This window comes from Mytilus californianus, unplaced genomic scaffold, assembly GCF_021869535.1.
Source record: "Mytilus californianus isolate M0D057914Y unplaced genomic scaffold, xbMytCali1.0.p SCAF_17, whole genome shotgun sequence".
NCBI lineage: Eukaryota > Metazoa > Mollusca > Bivalvia > Mytilida > Mytilidae > Mytilus > Mytilus californianus.
This window is the reverse complement of record NW_026262659.1, coordinates 12,044,329-12,065,776: the sequence shown is the minus strand read 5'-3', so window position 1 is coordinate 12,065,776 and position 21,448 is coordinate 12,044,329. Positions and strand designations below refer to the sequence as shown.

Genomic DNA, 21,448 nt, shown 5'->3' with positions numbered 1-21,448 from the left:
TTTATGCAAATATTAGTGCCAAAACAAACAGAAATATATGATAAAATAGGAGGTGCACAATGGCATCATATGGTGAAGAATATGAGAAAGTTTTAGAGGTCAGTTGCAGATACAAAATGGGACCCTCCCCATTATAAGACAATGGCTATAAGTCTCAGTGTTTGGTGAAAAATGATTTTTGACTAAAAACCAAATAGGACTGATGCACAATGGCATTACCGGTATATGCTTAAGAATCTGAGAAAGTTTCATTTCATTATGATAAGTGGTTGAGGAACTGAATTATAGGACCGACTCCCACATCACTATATTCCTCTGCTTAACAAAGCAGGAGTATAATGTTTTCCAAACATAAAAAACAAGCAGTCTATATCTGATAATACATGAAGTATTTCTTTGTGTTCGTTTTCTTTTTCTGTAATTCGATTCAGTTCTGTTTTCCTTATCAGCCTATTATTTACCCTGCTTGAGAAAGTGTGATGACAAAACATAACATATATATCCAATATTATAATAAAATTGAGAAGTCAGTATGGTCTTGTGTATATGATGAATACTCTAAAAAGGATTTATCAAGAATAATTTAACATGTTTAACACACCTTAAGTGATCCTACCAAGTTTCATCCAATTATGGCAAACGATGCATGCATGAGAAAGAGTAATGATCAACTTCTGTAACGGACCAACACACATAGGCAGACTGCACAAGACCCTCACATTATAAATATATATATATCAAATATACAAATGTTCCTTTACCATACTTTTAATACTTGTTAAGAGATTACTTGAACTAATAAGATTGTAATATTAATTTCTCACTTATAATCTTGGAAGGTCCTCGTACCAGTCGGGGCATGTTTTATTTGATCATGGATCGATTGATTGATTTTTCTCAAACATTCTGAAAATGACAGGTAGTAGGACTTTGTCATTTTTTTTCATACTAGTGCATAAAGGGAACTTGGTTTGTCCAGCTGCCTCATTCAACACGTCAAGTTTGAACTTTTATATTATTTAGAGTGTTAGAACATATACAATAGAAGTGCATATTGCCAGAATTTCGGTTTCTAAATTTTTCTATAAATGTGCGGATAGTGAACTTGGTCACTTTATGTCAAGTGACAAAAAGTCCAGTAGTTTACCTTTGTCATTACACAGAGGTGTAAAAATGCATTGCTGATCATTGTTTATTTGAAAAATGGAATTTATCATGTGATATCTGAATAAGTTACCTCCTTTTAATTTTGAAAACACCGTAAGTTGTGAAGCTTTTCAGGTATACATTAACTGTATATGGCCTACTTTATAAAAACATGATTCATTGGTCAATGTAAATTTTGCTTGTTTGGTCTGTTTTTCAGATACTCTATAAGGAATAGTAGAACAATATTTGGTTAAGGAATGATAGTAAGGTGTGTATATCTGTCTGAAAGCTGTGTGTCAGTGGCGTACCTTCCAGTGAGGCAATGAGAGAGTTGCCTCGCCTAAATTTTGACGACGAAAAAAAATTAATGGGAACCAACTATGTTTCTCTTCTCATCCCATGTCAATATTCCTTTTTCTATGGCTAGGAGACAGAATTAAACAAGTGAAACTGTGAGCTACTGTTCACTGATGATACCCCCAGTCCAAATACTTGACGGTAAACAGGAAGTTGTTGAGTGATGAATCTGAAAACGCATCACACGGTATAGCTGACTTATATAAACACTGAAACCAAATTTCAAAAATCCTTGTTTTGCAGTTCCTGAGAAAGATGCGATGAAAAATATTCATGGGACGGACGGATGGATGGACGGACTGACGGATGGACGAATGGACGGACAGACAGAGGTAAAACAGTATAGCCCCACTTTTTTTAAAGCGGGGGTATAAAAATCCAGCTATATAAACTACATGTAACCGGTCACTTGAATTTCCATCCCTAAATAATTTAAAACAATAAAAAAATATCGTATATAGTATAGAATATTCTGTACTACATACGATATATATATATTTTTAATCATTTATGGATAGAAATTCAAGTGACAGTATACCCATTTAAAAATAAGATGTGGCTTATTGCCAATGAGACAACTCTCCATCCAAGACCTACAATAGTAAATATAAGCAATTATAGGTCACAGTACGGCTTTCAACATGGAGACTTGGCTCGCACCGCAAAATAAGCTATAAATGACCCCATTTGACTAGTGTAAAACATTCAGACGGGACAAACCAACAGCCAGATTTAATTAAAACACAATAAACGAAAAACAAATATAACACACAGCAACAAGCGACTACCACTAACATTACAGGCTACTGACTTTGGGACCGGTACATATAGTATAAATGCAGCGAGGTTTAAAGTATTTGCTGGATCCAAACCCTCCCTGTAACCTGCAGGGACAGTGTCGCATCACAACAAAAAAACAAAATTTAAACAAACTCTTTTAAAATAATTTTAACTCATCAGACCTGTACCATGTAACATAAAGTAAGCAACCAACGAATAAACGGGTATAATGACGCAAATAAACATAAAAGATATCATTTCAAGTATAAATGTCCCAAAATGAGAATTGAGAGATAAAAATTAAAAAGATGCTTTTTGCATCTTGGAAAATTCTAAACGTATAAAATACAGGCATAGCTGATGTCAACAATTTTGTTTAAAAAAATGTTAAAAGGTGACCATGAATCCATCGGTTATTTACATATATAAATAAGATGTGGTATGAGTGCCAATGAGACAACTCTCCATCCAAGTAACAATGTATTTTAAGTTAACAGTTATAGGTCAAAGTACGGCCTTCAACACGGAGCCTTGGCTCACACCGAACAGCAAGCTATAAAGCCTCCAAAATGACCAATGTAAAACAATTCAAACAGGAAAACCAACGGCCTTATCTATATAATACAAAAAACGAGAAACTAAAAACACATATGAACCACACCAACAAACGACAACCACTGAACAACAGGCTCCTGACTAATTTGGACAGGGGCATATAAAATATGCAGCGGGTTTAAACGTTTTGACAGGCGCGCCAACCTTCAACCTAACCTGAGACAGTAGTATAACATAACAACATGAAATGTATATAACTTCAACGTCTGCAATTTAGGGTGTCACTGCCAACGAATAAATTTTGGGGTCCCTAACAAATTTTAAACTGCAGCGGCCCCAAAGAGCCTACGCTTAACGAAATCTGCAGAAGGTGTCTTTTACATGCACAGGGAGTGACATGTCCCTGTACATGGGGCTTCGGGTTTAATGTCTTGATTGAAGTACCAAACTTGAATTTTAACCAGCACATTTACATTCAATTTGAATTTCAGTGGCATGGTAAAATACTATTTTTCGTGATAAAAGTTCCACAGATTCAAGTCTTTCTGAATTATAGCCTTGTGTCATTGTATAACTATTCAAACCACATCACCTCCAACATAACATATAAATAAAATGATTCGCCGGGAACAGCTTGATACGACCGCAGAGGTCGAATCCTGAAAAGTAGGGGCCAGTATAGAGACAACATTCAAGCTTGATGAAGATCTGAATTTTGATTGTGATTAAATTTTTGACACAGCATAGGTTTTTGATACAGGATGAATGTGGTCAAAGAACTTAAAAATTTGAAATTAGCATTTACTTATTACGGTCCAATATCCAAATACACGGTTAGATTCAGCATATCCGGCATAATGCCACAAAGATTCAGTTTTTGATGAAATCAAACAAAGTTAAATTTTGGACCCTTTGGACCTATTTCAAACGGGGCCCAATATCATAATCAAATACACGATAAGAACCTAATCAATTCAAGTCTTTAAACTAATCCCCATTGAAAATTTTTAAGAGATTTGTATTTATTTTTAATTTAAGATTTCTTGTTGTTGCGCAAAATCGTGCTGTTGCGCACTACTGAGTATATCAGTTTTCAGAACCTTGTGGTACAATTTTATAGAGATCAAAAGACTTAAACTCAAGGAATTGTCTGGAAACCAGAAGATCATTGTTCCCCACTTTTTTCCACATATTTCCTTAACGGTAAGAAATCAACAATTGAAGTCTTTAAATTAATCCCCATTGAAATTTGTTAACAGATTTGTATTTATTTTCAATTTAAGATTTCTTGCAATTGCGCAAAAACCATGATGTTGCGCAATACCTTGCTGTTGCGCATAACGTGCTGTTACGCAATACTGAGTAAACAATTTTTCCTTTAGATCATTACGAATCGTTGGAATTCATATTACTTTATTATGAAAAGTTGAAACTCATATAAGTTTATTGTGAAAAGTTGAAAGGTATCCATATCTAGATAAGATTTGAACTATATATCCAAGACCATCCTTGGGGTCATGTGTTATGTGGATGAAATAAATGAATCAATATTAACAATAATCATGAAAGATTTTCTTTCATCGTAGAATTATTGATAAATGGCAAAGAGGGGTTATTTTTCTAAATGTGGTACATGGACCATCTGTTCGGCAGTAAAACCTTTGACGCATCAAGATGACGGCGTTCGCTTACCAAGCGCGATGCAGTATCCAATACGAACACGTCCCATCAAAATAAAGACGTAAAAATAGATGATATGAAATCAGCGTTAAACATTGTGTAGCGTCGTCACCGGAAATAGGGTACCACCGAAGCGAAGAGAAAAGACAAAATAAGATAAAGAAAGTTGTATTTTCCTTTATTTGAACCACTTCTATATGTTTGATGACGTTAACGCTTATCGAATGGTTTACTGATGTAAATAGCTTTGATCTTCTATACAAACACATACTGACAAACGATAAGATTTTGTGCTTTACTTCAAAATTGTCCACTTGGTACCTGGAAATTTCAAGATGGATCGTCTTTCGTCGCCCCTCTTGTCAAATATTGAACTGTTTCCACTATTTTTCAATATGAATTTTAAGATTATGCCACTGTGGTATTATATTCTCTGAAATTTCCTAACAAAAAGATGTTATTTAAAAAATATGGATCAAATGTAAACATAAGAATGTGTTGGTATGATTGCCAATGAGACAACTCTCCACCCAAGACCTAAACTCCTAAAGTATTAAACATAAGCAAGTATAGGTCACAGTACGGCCTTCAACGTGGAGCCTCGACTCACACCGTTTTTCGTTTATCGTTTTTTATATAAATATGGCCGTTGGTTTGTCCCGTCTCAATTGTTTTACTCTAGTCATTTAGGGCCATTTATAGCTTACTTTGCGGTGTGAGTCAATGCGCCACGTTGAAGACCGTAAGTTGTAGCCTATTATTGCTTATACTTACTACTTTGGGTCTTGGGTGGAGAACTGTCTCACTGGCAATCATACCACATCTTCTTATCTTTATATCATTATTCGGCACAGCAGCTAAAAAAAATGGTATCCTTTCATTATGATAAGACCGTATTACAAAGCATCTTTTATCAGCAATACATGTGGTATTCTTCTACGCTAGAGTTTTCTCCCAATAACACAAATCATTGTTTTCCATAAACCAAGTAATCATTGGGAGACAATACGCTATCATGATATACCTTAGAAACTTATTTTCATTCACACGACATCGGAAAGTTATGTTTTGAATAATGTATTGTATATATCATAATGTTATGATTTTTGATGTCACCAGAATGTCGTTAAATGTAATTGGATAGCCTGCATTTATCATGCTTTCCCATAAAATAAGTTAAAATTGCTGAAAGACCCCCTCAGTTTTAGCATTTTAAAATTAATCCTAGGGACTAAAAAAATATTCTGAAAGAGTCTAACTTATTATTAACCTTTGTTAGTCTTGTACTTTTTTGAATTTTGGTTCATTTCTATGTTTCGAAGCGTACAGTGGCGTCCATTTTGCTGAACTACATTTGTAGTATACATTATTGTTGAGGGACAAGCTTAAGCCCGCCTCTGGTTGCGGGATTTCTCGTTGCATTGAAGACCATTGTCGGCTTTGGGCTGTTTTCTGCTCTTTGGTCGGGTTGTTGACCCCGTTTCCATTTTCTATTCTATTATTGATTTGGGAAAATAATCAATGATCCATACTATCAGACAGTAGTAGAACAATGGATGTAAAATAGAATTATTGGATTAAAAAAATACTTCTAACTCTGTTAAATTTTCCTGAAGGACTCTCAGACTTTCTATAGAGTGGAAATAAATCTACATGTCGCAATCATTCATATTATCAACTATTAATGTCACAAAAGTTAAGGTAATCATTAAATATTAAAAGATGGAATTCCAACTTTTGAAAAAGACTCTTAAGACCCTTATTTGTTGGAAAAGTATACCTTAAAAATATTACAAGTTTGTTAACAAAATAACAACAACAGCTGTATATAGCGAATGATTATATTTCCAAAATTAAATGGATTTTTTTATTTTGTTGTTTCCTTTAAAGGGTTTCATTTTATAATTTGATCGAAACAACTGTGCCGCGGGGATATGCAATGTTGCTACCGTGTTACAAATGCATATCATTTGGAGAAGAGATTTCACAACGTTGTATTCGATTCAAATACCTTCACATACTTCCGTCTATATTGAATCAAACGATATATATAAAAAGCCAAAATATAAAACGTGGTTTTATTAAATACTATCAGGACGCCATTGCCGGTTATACATCATATATTTACTGCAATAATTTATATTGCTTAAATGCGACCTGTAATAGAATCACACAAATATATCAATACACAGAAATTTTGTAAAGCTTCGTTCATGTCCTGTGGGGTAAGGGATAGTGTTGGTTCTTCGCCTGTAAAGTATCGAATCAATTCTAAAAATTCTTCGGAACATCCTCTTATGGGCCATTCCTCTGAATATTCAACAGCCAATTCGTCCAATGTTTCTACGCTACATTTTAAGGGAAATGAATAGTCAAATGTACCAAACATTTGAGGCTGGAAGTAAAGTACGCGAATTCATTCCTCAAGAAAGACGTGAAGCTTTCCGAAAGATTTCTCCATAACCTTTCAATACGTTGATTTCCAGTAGATCATCCAGTTGAGAAACTTCTTAATCCAGATATTGCATCACCATGATCAAAACGTAAAGCTATTTGTTGGTCTCTATCTATGACATTCTCGGTACCAGCATCCGCTCGTACGACACGAGGTATTCTTCTGGATTCCTTCACAAAATTTAAATAAAACTTGGCAATATCTCTAGGATTGTTATTTGATGGACCTGCCTTTAACCATAAGATTCCTCTTGAATATCCGTCAATAGCTCTATGAATCGCTATACCATATGACTTCAACTTATCGTAGCCATCTATGTGTATCATATAGTTTGGTCCACTGTTGAAATAACTTCTTCTGTGTAATCGATGCCTTCTTCTCGATTCTACACCTACACTGTCAATAGCACGTAAACAAAGTCTGACCGTTTCTTGTGTGACAGTTAAATTGTACTGCGAGTTAAGTAATCTCCACATGGATCTATAATCAAGATTTGCATAACCTTCCAAACGGAGCTCTAATATCTTCTCCTGAACAAGAATGAAGGACTGTGGTTTTGGCGTCTACGTAGTCCCAATCTTCTTTTGATTCGTTCTATTGTTGACACACTTACAAAAATACCATGACACATCATGAGAAACCCACAAATCTCTCTTGTTGTATATAAACAACAGAAATAATATTTAACTAAATCTTCGGTTGATGCATCATCGCCTGGGTAAGGATACCCAATAACGCCGTGTAGGAAAATCAATACTGATACGACAACCTGAAAATAAGTATAAATCTATTATTACAAAAAGTCCACAAAGTACAAAGATATTCATATAATTTCTCAAGAAATCAAAACGCGTCTTGCGATGATAGGACACCACATCATATTATTACTGATTGTTTTCTATAAATTAGTTATTATCATGTTACCACCTACGATAGTAGAGGTGCATTAGGTTTTTCGGTCTGTGCGTCCGTCCGTCCCGTTTCGGGTTAAAAAATGTTGGTCAAGGTATGGGGCATCAGTTTACTGTAGACAAATTTTCTTGTTCATTATCGTTTCTCGTGGGATTCTACAATAAAAGGGTCCACAAATAGGCAAAGTACAAACAACAAACTTTACACATACTGCATATATAAAGTTTAATGTCGGAACTTATGCATGATTTCTTTTGATTAAGTGTGCATATTGAAGTTTGCCTCCCTCGAGAAGCGCGGGAAACTTCGTGATGTGATTTGATACTTTTCTGCGTTATACTTACACTCAGTATCAGTATGAAACAAGGTACATTGACCCTATACGACTTAGGTTAATTCTACCCCTGTTATACAGGAGAAATGGCTGAATTGTAGGATATGTTTTGAGAACGTTATATACAACGTGATATCGAGCGGGCAGGTTTGCAAGATATCCGCCAGCGGTACATCACCTTTTCGGTAACCGGATTTTTTTCGCATAAAAATCATGGTAGTTGTCCCCGAGTATTGTATGAATGGTAACTGTTACAATTGTTTTCAATGTTGTGCTTATACAATATGTAAACTAGAAATCCAGTGAATACAGATCACTAGTGATGCACAGTTCAAATGATGAAGCTCCATATTATGCTGCAGAAGACCCCCAAAAATATTTTTTATTAAAATCAAAAATATGAAGTATCTATATTCAAATTATGGCTAAGTGTCTGTAAAATTTACATAGAAATCCCGTCAAGCGATATTTGAAGATTGATAGATACAATATTGGTACCCCTTGCTCAAATAGGATTTGGTCAATGTTATGCTACATGAATCTTCAAAAATCACGCAGGTCGACATCTATTAAATTCAATGTAGGCTAAATAATATGGATACAAAAAGGAGGTCAACAGACGGACGTACGGACATCAAAGACACTATATGGGTCATTTTCAAAATCTGTCCATATTTGAGATAGAAATTTAGAAAATATTTTATCAATTTGATTCAATGTTAATTATTCTAATGAACTCTTATTTATATGAACAAAATCTAAAATATGCAATCTTAATGAAACTGGGAAGATTATTTTTAATGAAAATTGAGATAACAGAAATTAAGGAATTTGTCAACTACATAACGGCAGTAATTATGTTGATATCTAAATGTAAAGTACTAATAAATGATGACTCTTTCTTAAATATCATAAGATAAATTTTTTTTTTTCTAATTACTTCGATTATTACAGTGTTCAACGATCGATTTTGACATTTGCTTTTTGTCCCCTACATAACATTATTGTCAACCACACAGCACAAATGTCCACAACATAATAAAGTTGTAGTTGACCGTTACAGTTAATATATTTATGAAAGTATAACTACTCTTTTCTTGAAAATGACAGCACCATATGAGACTTGTATTAACCGAATTTATACGTATGTTCAGCAATACGACGGGTGCAACATGTGGAGCAGGATCTGCTTACCCTTCCGGAGCACATGAGATCACCCCGGTTTTTTTGTGGGGTTCGTGTTGCTCAGTTTTTATTTTTATATTTTGTGTTGTGTGTTGCTGTGTGTCTTTACGTTATTTTTCATGTCTTGCCATGGCTTTGTCAGTTTGTTCTCACATTTGAGTTTGATTGTCCCTTTGGTATCTTTCGCCTCTCTTTTACCAAGTGAGATCTCACAAAACATGTTTAACCCTACCGCATTTTTGCGCCTGTCCTAAGTCAGGAACCTCTAGCATTTGTTAGACTTGTATGTTTTTTTTAATTTTGGTTCATCTCTATGGTTCGTAATGTAGAGTGGCGTTCATTTTCCCAATCTAGTATACATTAGTGTTTCGGGGCCTTCTCAAGCCCGCCTCTGGGTGCGGGATTTCTTGCTGTATTGAAGGCCCATTGGTGGCCTTGGGTTGTTTTGTACATTTGGTGGAATTGTTGTCTCTTTGATACATTCTCCGTTTCCATTCTTTATTCTAAGTTAAAAAAAAATGCGGGGCTACCTCTACTTACTTAAATGCCAATAATTGTTGATACATTTACAGAGTTATCTTTTTATGCTTCCATTATTATCATGATATGTAGAGTTAATGCTGAGGCACTTTCTAGTTATATTTGGCAAGCAAAAACGTGTTCATTTCACATGTAGTTGACAAAATATCAAGGACACTATAAACAAATAAAATAAATCTGAAACCATAACCAACTACTATTAAATGCCTTTTTAATATCATTCTACATTGTATTTTCTATCTTAAAACAGAAAATTGTATGATTTTTGTAATAATTATAAAGATGTCTATTTTGATACGATATTTGGTATTTTTGGTACATGATATTTATGGTCATTTTAGAGCTTTGAGCACGATTTCCAAGAAAATACGGGTACCTATTCCTTATTTTTTTTCTGCAAGTAGTAGAACTTACAAATCTACGTTGCAATATGCAGGACACCAAAATTCAAATAATGATACAGCCGTATTTTTCTCACAGGTTAGCCGGACAAGAATATGGACGGATTTTGAAAATGACCCATATACCGCCTTGCTTGCTAAGCGGCTGTATAATAAGTTTTATTTTTACGAGATAATGTATTCATGAATAGGTAAACGATAAATGTAGGTGACTATAGACAAAATGTTTCTTAGCAATGGCGGCCATGTTTTTCGTTGACGAGCACATCGGGTATGATTTCTGTCTCAATTCGTTCAGCAATTGCTCTGATTTAAAAATGGAATGCACAGGTGACAGCTGATGGATATAACACTCATGCATTTCCTAACTAAGGTGTGATAATAAAGAAATTTGAATATTTACCTTTAAAATATAATTCCTTGCCATGCTTCCAGACAGGATAGAGTTTTACGCAAAATATACACTGAGACCACGTGGTTAAAATATCAAGCCCTGCCGACAGATTTCAGACCAAGTTGACTTTCAACAAGTGAACTTGCAATATTTTGAAATAAGTTTACTTGTGAAAAGTACACTTGGTTAGATAAAAACAATACAAGTATACTTTCAGTAAATGAGAACGGTGAGAAACAACTCGACAAGTAAACATTATTAGCAAGGAAAGTGAACAAAAACAACACCACAAGATGAGAATATACATTTTGTTCACTTTGTTAATATAAACTTGTTCAGAAGAAGTTAACAAGTGTACTTTCGGAAAGTCGGAAAGTTTAGAAAATAACTCCACTTGTAAACAAAATGAAGTATACAAGGTTTGTTGCAATGCAACTATCAGACTAGTTGTATGTTACAAGTGAACAAAGACCATGTACACAAGGCGAGTCTATACTTTTTGTTCACTTTGTCAAAGTAAACTTGTTCAGAAGAAGTTAACAAGTGTACTTTCGGAAAGTCGGAAAGTTTAGAAAATAACTAAACAAGTACACAAAATTAAGTTCACAAGGTTTGTTATAATGCGACTTTACCACTTATTTTTGTCAACAAGTTGAGCTAAGAGCTGATCAACTCGTGACTATTATAAGCTTCCATACTTTGTCGAACGCTGATTTGGCATCTAGCAGTATTATTTGTGCCTCTGTTTCACCGTCACGTACTTCACGGTACACTTCTTCAACTGGTAGTGCTGAGTTCATTGGTCCCGAGCCACTTGTGAATCCACGTTGGTATTTATGTTGCACGGATTTTACTGATGGTTGTGTTCTATTTTTCAGCACTGTGTCTATTACTTTGCTCACTACCGGCAGCACTGTTATTCCTCTGTAATTTCCTGCATCATTCTTACTTCCTTTGTTTTTGAAAATTGGTGTCAGGAGTCCAATTTTTCGGAGATCTGGAACATATCCCTGTTGGAATATTTCATTTATGATACTTTGGAGCAAAATGACTATGTTTTCGCCAGCGTTAACGATATGTTCAATTGTGATGCCATAATAATCAGCAGATTTACCCTTGTTGATATTTTTGATTGCGTTCGAAATTTCTTCATTCGACGCTTCAGGAATGTCCTTGCCTTTGACCAGCTCATCAATTATGCAAATTTCATGTTCAACATTTTGATGGTAGTCATGGTCAATGTTAATGTTTTCATCGTATGTTGCCAGTGTGCGGTAATGTTCCTTGAAACCAGCTAGTATCTTTTCGTCTCCTGTATAGCAGTGTCCATTCACATTCAAGTCCATTATAATTTCTCCGCCTTTTTTACGGGTATTTCTGACTAGCTTATGGAATAGTTTCATATTTCTGGTTCTAGTTTCCATGATCAGATCTTTTTCTTCCTCTTTTCTTTTTGCGATTTCTACCCGGATTGTCTTTCGGAATTGTTGTTTTGTACGTCGTTTTTCCAAGAAAAAGACATCGTTTAGATCTTCGTGTTTTCTAGAATTTACCCACGCATTGTAACTATTCCGCATCTCCTTAAGAGCGCCCTGTATTGCAGGTATCCATACCTTGAGTTTCGGTTTTGCATTGTACAAGGATTTGATGCTAGAACATTTAATGGCTGAGTTAGCCATTACCTCACATGTCGTCTGAATAGATTCCTCCAGTCCTATCTGATTATTGGATAGTTTTTCAACTATATCACCTTTGATGATGTATCGACCATAGCTTTTTATAGGTCCATGTCCATTTTGTCCCATTTTATTTTAGGGGTGATGTTGCTACTCTTCCTTTGCTTTAGTGTGACATTGCTGAAATCGAGCACGATCGTCATTTGTATTGGATGATGATCTGATACGTTCATTCTTAATGAATGTAGAACCGTTTTGTTTGTGTATAGCTTCTGGTCTTTGAAAGTGTGTAGGAAATAGTCAAGTTCTGAACATTCTACTCCAGATGCCTTGATGAAGGTTTTTCCTGAATTGTTAAAGTTCCTCAGATATCGGTTTCTTTTGCTTGTCGTCGCAGTGTCGTTTAAGTCCTCATTTAGGTCTCCTGCAATTATTATGTTGTGTGTTCCATAATATTTTTGATACAGTTCGTCGGCGATATCCGCGAATTTAATACGTGTTTATATTCTGCGTTATGTATGTGGAAATTGACAATAACATGGGTGAGGGTAACACGAATAGTTCAGTCGTTAGGCCTATATTCCGCTGATCTACGAGTACTACTCCCATGTAGGAGAGATTGATTACGGGGAGGGACTGAATTATTTGGGTTAGGGTTAGGGTGGATGGGGTTTTAGGGGCCAGCTGAAGTCCGCCTCCGGGTGCGGGATTTTCTCGCTGTGTTGAAGACCCATTGGTGGCCTTGGTATCAGGTCGTCCTAATTACTCCAACCCAGCAAACACAAAAACATCTTTAAAATGTTTTTAAAATGTTGTGTCTAATGTCATCAAAATATCACAAAAAAACGTGAGAAAAACATTAAATGTATAGTAGAATATATATCGCTAAAAAGTTTTCTAATATATTTTCTAAAATATTTGCATAATATAATTAAAATGTTGTAAAGAAATATCATGATAATGTGAAAAAAAATGGCGTATAAAACATTTTGATAATCTTTTAAAAAACATTTTCTAGAAATATTTTCTTAACGTTTGAAAAACATCATGAACATCAAATAATGTTATAAAAATGTTTTTTGGATGTTTTCTTGCAAGTGAGGCTGTGCCTAAAAAATGTTTTCAAAATGTTTTAAGAAGATGTTTTTTGTTGATATCTAGATCATATCAATATAAAAATTTCTGTACTTTTGATTGAGTTTCCTGCTTTTTTAAATAACAAATCATTAGATAAATTAATTTATACACAGTGATTAATTCTATATACAAACAAGAATAAATAAGTTGTTTTGCTAAGCATATGAAATTCACAATTCAAAGTCTCTAAAAACAAGAAGTATCCACAAATTTTGACACATCCAAAATGTCAGACACAACTCATCATGGTCAAGCCACTTACCCAATATGAAGTCATTCTGTTCATCAGCATTACTAATTAAAGTAATGAAAAAATTGAGAACATTCAACATTTTGAAATACAATGTATAAGCAAACAGGAAACAGGTGCCAGATACAAAAATGTTCACACATCACAGTTCATCACTATCAAGCAGTTCATTAAATATGAACTCATCTTTATCAACAGTTTTGGGAAAAACAGTGATGAAAAAATATTTTGTTGGACAAAATCCGACAAATATAGGTGGACAGACAACAGACAGTGCAAGAAAGCCCACATTCCAACCACAATGGTATAATGTTTAGTTTTTCACTCTCAACTTTTATTACCTATCTTATACACATCATGCATATGTCAACCTGAACATGCATGACATATATGCCATTGGACATTATGCAAACATTATACACATTTTTAAGTTCAAGTTACATTGACTAAAACTTGTGTCCCAAATTCAGATTTTTCAATACAACTTCTCTTTCTAAACTAAAACGCTACACTTCTAATAGGGTTACATCTTAAGTCAATAATCAACACCATTTGACATCAACTATTTGATTTATTTAAGAATACACTGAAAAAGTCAATCAATTGTCTTATTCAAAATCACTTGGAATGTCTTGTACTGTCATATCTTTTTCTTGCTGTGCCATGCTTCTGAAAAAAAAATTAATCTTACATTCATATATAAACTTCTTGCACATTCCTTTATTATAGACATTTCACGTTGCCTGAAGGATATACATCCCCTCCCCTTTAAAGTTTTGAAACAAATAACAATGATAGTCTGTCGGAAGGGGACGATAAATGGCTGACCGTGTTAAGAGAGAGAGCAATATGCCACGCTGAACTTCATTTAGTTATTAAAAAAAAAACACATAAAAAACTTTAGACTAGATATGTGTCCAGTCAAGAGTCTTATTTCATTATACTCGTTGATTGTTGTCTATCATATTTTTTTTCTTTTATTGTTTTGTATAAATCAGGCTGTTGTTTTTCTTGTTTTTTTTTTGGTTTTCATTAAATGCATTGTATCATTTAGGGGCCTTTAAAAGCTCTGCTACATAACGTCATTAAACATCTTATTGTCCTTTTTAAGTGTTAAACTCTGTAGAGTGACATAGTTTATAACTTGCCATTTGTATCTAAGGGCATATGATACAGTCCTAGAAGTATACTATAGGCACATAATAACTTATCGAAGTGTTACGCATTGTTTTCGCAATGATGATAATAATATAACTTAACTTCCGAGAAACACACAGATGTCATTAAATGAGTTGTTTATATGTATTTGAAATACTTCAAAGGAAAGCAAATATGTTGTTTATGAAAGCACACTGTTGGACTAAAAGATTGATTTAAATAAACAACTTGTTTCTATTTTGTCACAAAAAAAATAATTTATTCAAATATCCAGATATCTTTTCTGTATTGTATGCCCTTAATCTTGAATGTAATGCATTGTTTATGCTAAATATATTTGAATTAAATATGGAATAACAGTAATTCTGTATGAAAATCTTACTTCAAAAAAAAATTCTCCTGAAAGGTTGTAGACATTCCAAAGAACCTGCGCCACTTCCAAATTGTAAACCTGCATATTGAACTTGTCCTTTGTGGCCTTTCTTTTAGCTCCTGTTAAAAAATAAAAGATACATTGTATGTAATCATGGTAATTGTGTGTATGAAGCAATAAATACAATTTTAAGCAACAGTTTATATTATCTTGCTTGTACTGAAGTCTTACATAGTCTTTGTAATGTTCATTAAGCTGTTAAGGGAAATTTAATTTACTGTTTTGCAAATACATACATACACTGAATTTACTAGAAAAAAAAATCTCCATATTCAAATGGTGCTTATATTAGTGTTATTGTAACTTGTTTGTGTGCCTCGGAAACAAGGTATTGAGTCATGCTTATTGCAATAGTTGTTGTTGGTTTAAGTCTGTGAAATTTCTTTTTCATAATGTGTATTTAATGTAGGCAGTTAGTTGTTTTGTTTCAATTGTGTTGAGAAAAATTTAACATTTGTTTGTCAAGGCTTCAAAGTGGACTAAATGGCATTGGTTTTCTCAGTTTTGAAAGCAGTACACTGAACTATAATTTCTTTTATCCAAGTCATTTAAATTCTGGTGGATAGCTGTCTCATACACCTTATCTATTTTAGTATTTGGAAATCTGTCCTGCTTGAACTTTTTACGTCAGCATACGTCATACAATAATACACCTTATCGCTATTCCCGCTTGACCCGAGAATCTATCCTGCTTGAACTTTTGACGTCAAACAACAATCACTTTTCCATTGTGGCATCAGATATTTTTTATGATGACGTCAAAATTTTAAGGGAACTTGTGACAGTTGTGTGATGTCCAGTAATGGCGGACAAATAGCGATAAGGTGTATTACTTTCAATTGTGGTGTCAAATATTTTCTAATATGACGTCAACATTTCACAGGAACTTTTGTGATGTCCATGGCCAGTAATGGCGGACGAATAGCGATAAGGTGTATTGGCAATCAAACACACAAGCCACATATCCTTATAATTTTTTTATATCAATGAACAAATTCATAATTGGTGTACGTAGTTGCTTGAACAGTGGCGGATATAGGGGCCCCGACCCCCTTATGGACTACTTATAAGATAAATGTATAGACTATTTACAAGTATCACTCCAAACATTTGCTTGCCTTGGGCAGGGGCCCCCTTTTTTTCAAACCAGATCCGCACCTCCAGAAACAGATGTAATTTGGTTCCGATTATGATTGAACACACACAATGAATGAACAAGTTTCATCTTAACAGATTAATCATTCTTACCAAGTGAGTATATATCGCGTAACAAACAATTTTCTTGGCTCTCTTTGTTGATATCCTGTCTTCGTTTCGAAATTCAAAGGAGTAGGTCCGGTAAGGGCCGTTTTTGGCCCCAAATTTCAGGTTCATCTAATGAAAGATTTTGGACACTTTTTAAACATTTAAGTGTCTACTTTAGTAGAATCAATTTATTTATGTGAACTGATTTAGTCATTAAAAACGCTCATATTCAAGCTTAAATGTTATAAATCTATCAAATATGCCATAATATGTCACTTTTCAGATGGTTTTTGTCAAAAATGAAAGTGGCCGCATCCGTGTTCATCTTCAACCTTTATATATGTTATGTATTATCATCAAATACAACTTACATTTAAATATTAAGAATGAACACAAATGCGGCCACGTCCATTTAAGACGGAAACCATCTAAAAATTAACTCAAATGCTAAAATTATGAAGATTTCAGTAATTTAGCATGACTTAATGATGCTAGTACCCGATAAATATGCATTGTATTATCAAAAACAGCCCATATGTATGTAACAGAAGTATTCTACTTTCAAATGAATAGCTAAAAGTTTACATTTTAACAATTTTGTAAAACTGCTATATTTTGGGGCCAAAAAGGGGTCTTACTGAACCTACTCCTTTCAAAATCATTTCCGGTGATAAAACAAAAGTCGATTCCGGAAAAGGTCGGTTTTCCGTAAGGCATATAAACGATACGAAAATTGAACTTAGTACAGTTACAGTTTTCATTTCTTAATTTCTAAAATATACACGAACGAAATGAATAAACATTAAAGACAGGTGATTGTTTATTAATACATTATTGCTTAATTTAATGTTGACTCTTTTGAATTTTAATATAAGAAGGAATAAAATCTGACTTCAAGGATCTTCAAGATATCAAGTAAGGATTTCAACCATAGTATCTTGCTTGTCATGATATTGCATATGAAATGTAGTACTATATCTTATCCTGAAAAAAACGAGCTAATTCCACAAAACGTTGTTTGTGGGGTTTTGAATAAAGTTTAAATAAAATGTTATTTTTATATCCGTAAAATGTTGAATAAAATATCAGTAAGACTATTAAATAATGTGTTTGTCAAAATATTTTATAGAAAACATTTAGCTGATATTTTTCAGATGTTTTATGTAAAACATTTTAATTTTACGTTATAAAACATTTTATGCAAATAGCAAAACTATATTTTCTGTAAAACATTTTTTTGCAGAATGTTTTTTGGATATTTTGAAAATATTTACTTTAAATGTTGTTAAAATATAAAATACCAATTGAAGAAAATATTATTTTTTTATATTATAAAATATCTACGGGATATTTTAGAACAATGTTTGAGAACATGAATAAAAGATATTAGCAAATAATATTTTGTTAATGTTGTAAAGACATTTTACTTAAATGTTAGAAATAAAACATTTCAAAAACAATAAAATAAACATTTTTTTTATGTTTAAATGATATCTTATTGAAATATTTTGTGAAAGACGTCCATATGACATTTAAAAAATGTTTTTAAAATGTTGTGTGTTTGCTGGGAAGTTCCCACTTCTGGTTTGACGGTGAAATCAGCTGAGAATAAAATGAATGAAAATTAAAAGCTTTTGAAGAATATGGATTTAAAACCCCTAGGACATAGAAAATAAACACCGGTAAGAATACTGAGAAAATTCTGTTAACTTGAGTCCAGAAATTACGCAAATTCATATTTTATTACGAACACCATATCGATGGCAAAACCACAACTATCACAATATCTGGAAGTTTAATCATATTAATTATATTTATTTCACAGATTGCTGGCAAATCAAACATTTTTAATATATTATTGCGGATATAAATAACTGCAGGTAACAATAAAAATATTTTATTGTTACTTGAAATTTTCGTAAATTGGGCCCCTCTCTCTCCGGAAATTTATCTCGGCAATTATTTTCGGAAGTAACAGTAGTTTTCTTATTGTTACTATTTGCGAGTTACCGTAACCAGTGCCTAATATCATACACGAGACCCAATTTGGTATCTCAAAGGGATCACGCACCTCTGATCATTTTTTTTTTTTTTTCAAATGAATAATAGATAAATATATAAAATCTGGCGATAAAAGGTTGTATGCATGCTTTCTAGACTTTCGCAAAGCATTTGACAAAGTTATTCATGTTGGTGTAATGTACAAATTACAAATATAATGTTAATGGTTGTTTCTATAGAATTTAGAAATCAATGTATGCAAATGACAGACTGTGCGTTAGGGTTGGTGATAAAATGACAGAGTTTTTCACATCTGAGGTCGGAGCAATATTCTAAGCTCTAGTCTTTTAAAAAATTTCTAAATGATCTCTCCACCATCATTGATGATAAAACAGATTCAATCACTTTGGATGGCGAGAAAATTCCTTGCCCTTTATATGCAGATGATCTATTATTATTTTCAGACATCAAAAACGATTTTCAACAAAATCTAGATATTTTAAGTATTTGTTTTACTGAATGGTGTATAGAAGTTAATGTAAAAGAGTCAAAGGTAATCATTTTTAACAAAATTGGAATGCTAATGACTGACATGTTTCATATTGGAACTGATACTCTAGAATGTGTCAAACAATATTAAGTATTTGGGCCTTATAATTGAAAGCAGTGGAAAGTTTAATGAAGCCATAAAACAATTGTTTCAAAAGGGAAGAAGCCAAAAAAAAAACCAAACAATTGTTTCAAAAGGGAATGAAAGGAAGTTTCATAATATTTAGAGATATGAAATCTTCAGATCCATCTATTCAGATAAACCTTTGTACATATGTTTTATCATTGCATTCATTCCACTGTGTTGTATAATTGTTGTATAATTGTGAGAACTGGGGAGTCATGAACATTACCCGAAAAAGAAAAACTATTTCTCTATTTGATATTTTCAAAGATCGGGAAATTGAAAAGCTTAACTTAAAATTCTGTAAACACATTCTTTGTGTTACTAAACTCTGTACAAACATAGCAGTCCTTTCAGAACTTGGGATATACCCAATATATTTAGACTTTTAAAAACAAATATCGTTGTACTGGTATAGACTTGAGCAGGTTGAGGAGTTATGGCCCCTGGAATGTAGTTGTGTTACTTTACAAATGTTAGCGTAATTTCATTCCACCGTGTATTTATTCCGGGTAACTGTTTTTCACTAGAGAATATTGGATGTAAATAGTGTGCAAGCGTCGATCTTGATATCGTTGTATTGTTTATATTAGACCGGTTTATTGTTTACATAAATTAATGGGTTAAAATTAGAAAAATTTTCAATTAAGGAACCCGTTTAATTAATCTGAATCAATCTATCGTTTTATAAGTCTTTTATGAAATATAGATATTGACATAGAAGATATGATTTTATTTCCAAGTCGACCAAAACGCAAATGCACAGAAAAACTTCGGCATTCCAGTATATATGAATATTACAATTAGTGAGAATATATTAAAAGCATATGATTTTATGGATTTGCATACAAAAATTATTTAAATATAATTCGTGCATAAAGCATTATTGTGTTATCATGTGTTCAAAATGAGTACTAAAACACTTCATCAATGTATGGATCTAAAATACTATAGTGTAATAAATCCCGGTTCAAAATCACTAGTGCAGTAATTTCTGGTACAAAATCACTAGTGTAATCATTCCTGGTTCTAAAGCACTAGTGTAATTATTCCTGGTTCAAAAACACTTGTGTGATCATTCCTTGGATGAAAAACACTAGTTTATTTTGTCCATTTTTTACATAAATCAACTGTGCAAGTTTTAGTTAATTCAAATACCCCCAAAAAATACCAAGCCCCTATTTTTTTTTATATATTTCCCCTTCAAAAAACTCTCTTTAGAATCTTATGATGGGTGGTGGATATTTTACACTGGACCCGGATTAAAAAACCTAGTGAATTTTTGTTGGTGGATAAAAAAGACTAGGAATTTTCATCCTCTGGATGAAGTACACTGACGGAATCAAACCACTGTTACTACTTCTGAGCTCTGAGATTTATTTACCTAAAAGGAAGGATTTCACTAATGGATATTCCTGAAACTTCGGTAGGAGCTGTTTTATTTATCAAAGAATACATTTTCGTAATTTAAAAATCAATACAGATTTTGTAAAGATGATTTTCATAAGTCAATACGACCCTGTTTATTTTTCAACTGAGTAATGCTCATTGTGACCTCAGGCCATACATAACTTTAAGCCGATGTGTATCAACTGTAGGAAGGCATTCCCGACTATTGATTATGCAAATTGACCTTTAACCTTGCAAATAATTACCATATCTGAACGCTACAGTGAAAATGTCATTAAATGAGACTTCCAAACTCCTTGAAGAAAGTAGAACTATATTGTATCATGGGCAAGAATCTACCTTTGTCATGTTTAATCTCCTTATAGGGCTTGTGACAAGCATAGATAAAAGGCTACAAAAAAATGAGAACGGTGTCGGAGGTATTGAAGAACTGAAATCTAGTGTATTCTCCCTCGGTTACAAAGTCCGTACAGTAGAAAACGACGTAACAGAAATCCGACAAACATGCGGTCAATTTGAAACAGACGTTGAAGGCCTAAGTAACATTTTTGACGAAACGAAAAAAAAGTGTGAAATAAACACCAAGGAAATAATCAAAGTAACAAAAACTATCCACGCTATAGATGAGAAAGTTAAGTAAAAAACAAACACAAATGACCAACACATATCACACGAAATAAAGGCATTGAAAGAATCAGTATTAGACCACAGTGCCGGTCGATG

General features: G+C 33.3%; 1 long non-coding RNA gene across 1 annotated transcript; it reads right to left on the bottom strand.

Moving 5' to 3' along the window:
* Positions 1-14,012: 14,012 nt before the first annotated feature.
* Positions 14,013-17,317, bottom strand: LOC127726416 (uncharacterized). Its single transcript, XR_007993527.1, has 3 exons — positions 16,645-17,317; positions 15,346-15,455; positions 14,013-14,474 (listed from the first exon to the last, which is right to left on the bottom strand). It is a non-coding gene; the product is annotated as an uncharacterized LOC127726416 (long non-coding RNA).
* Between the last annotated feature and the right edge of the window lie 4,131 nt (positions 17,318-21,448).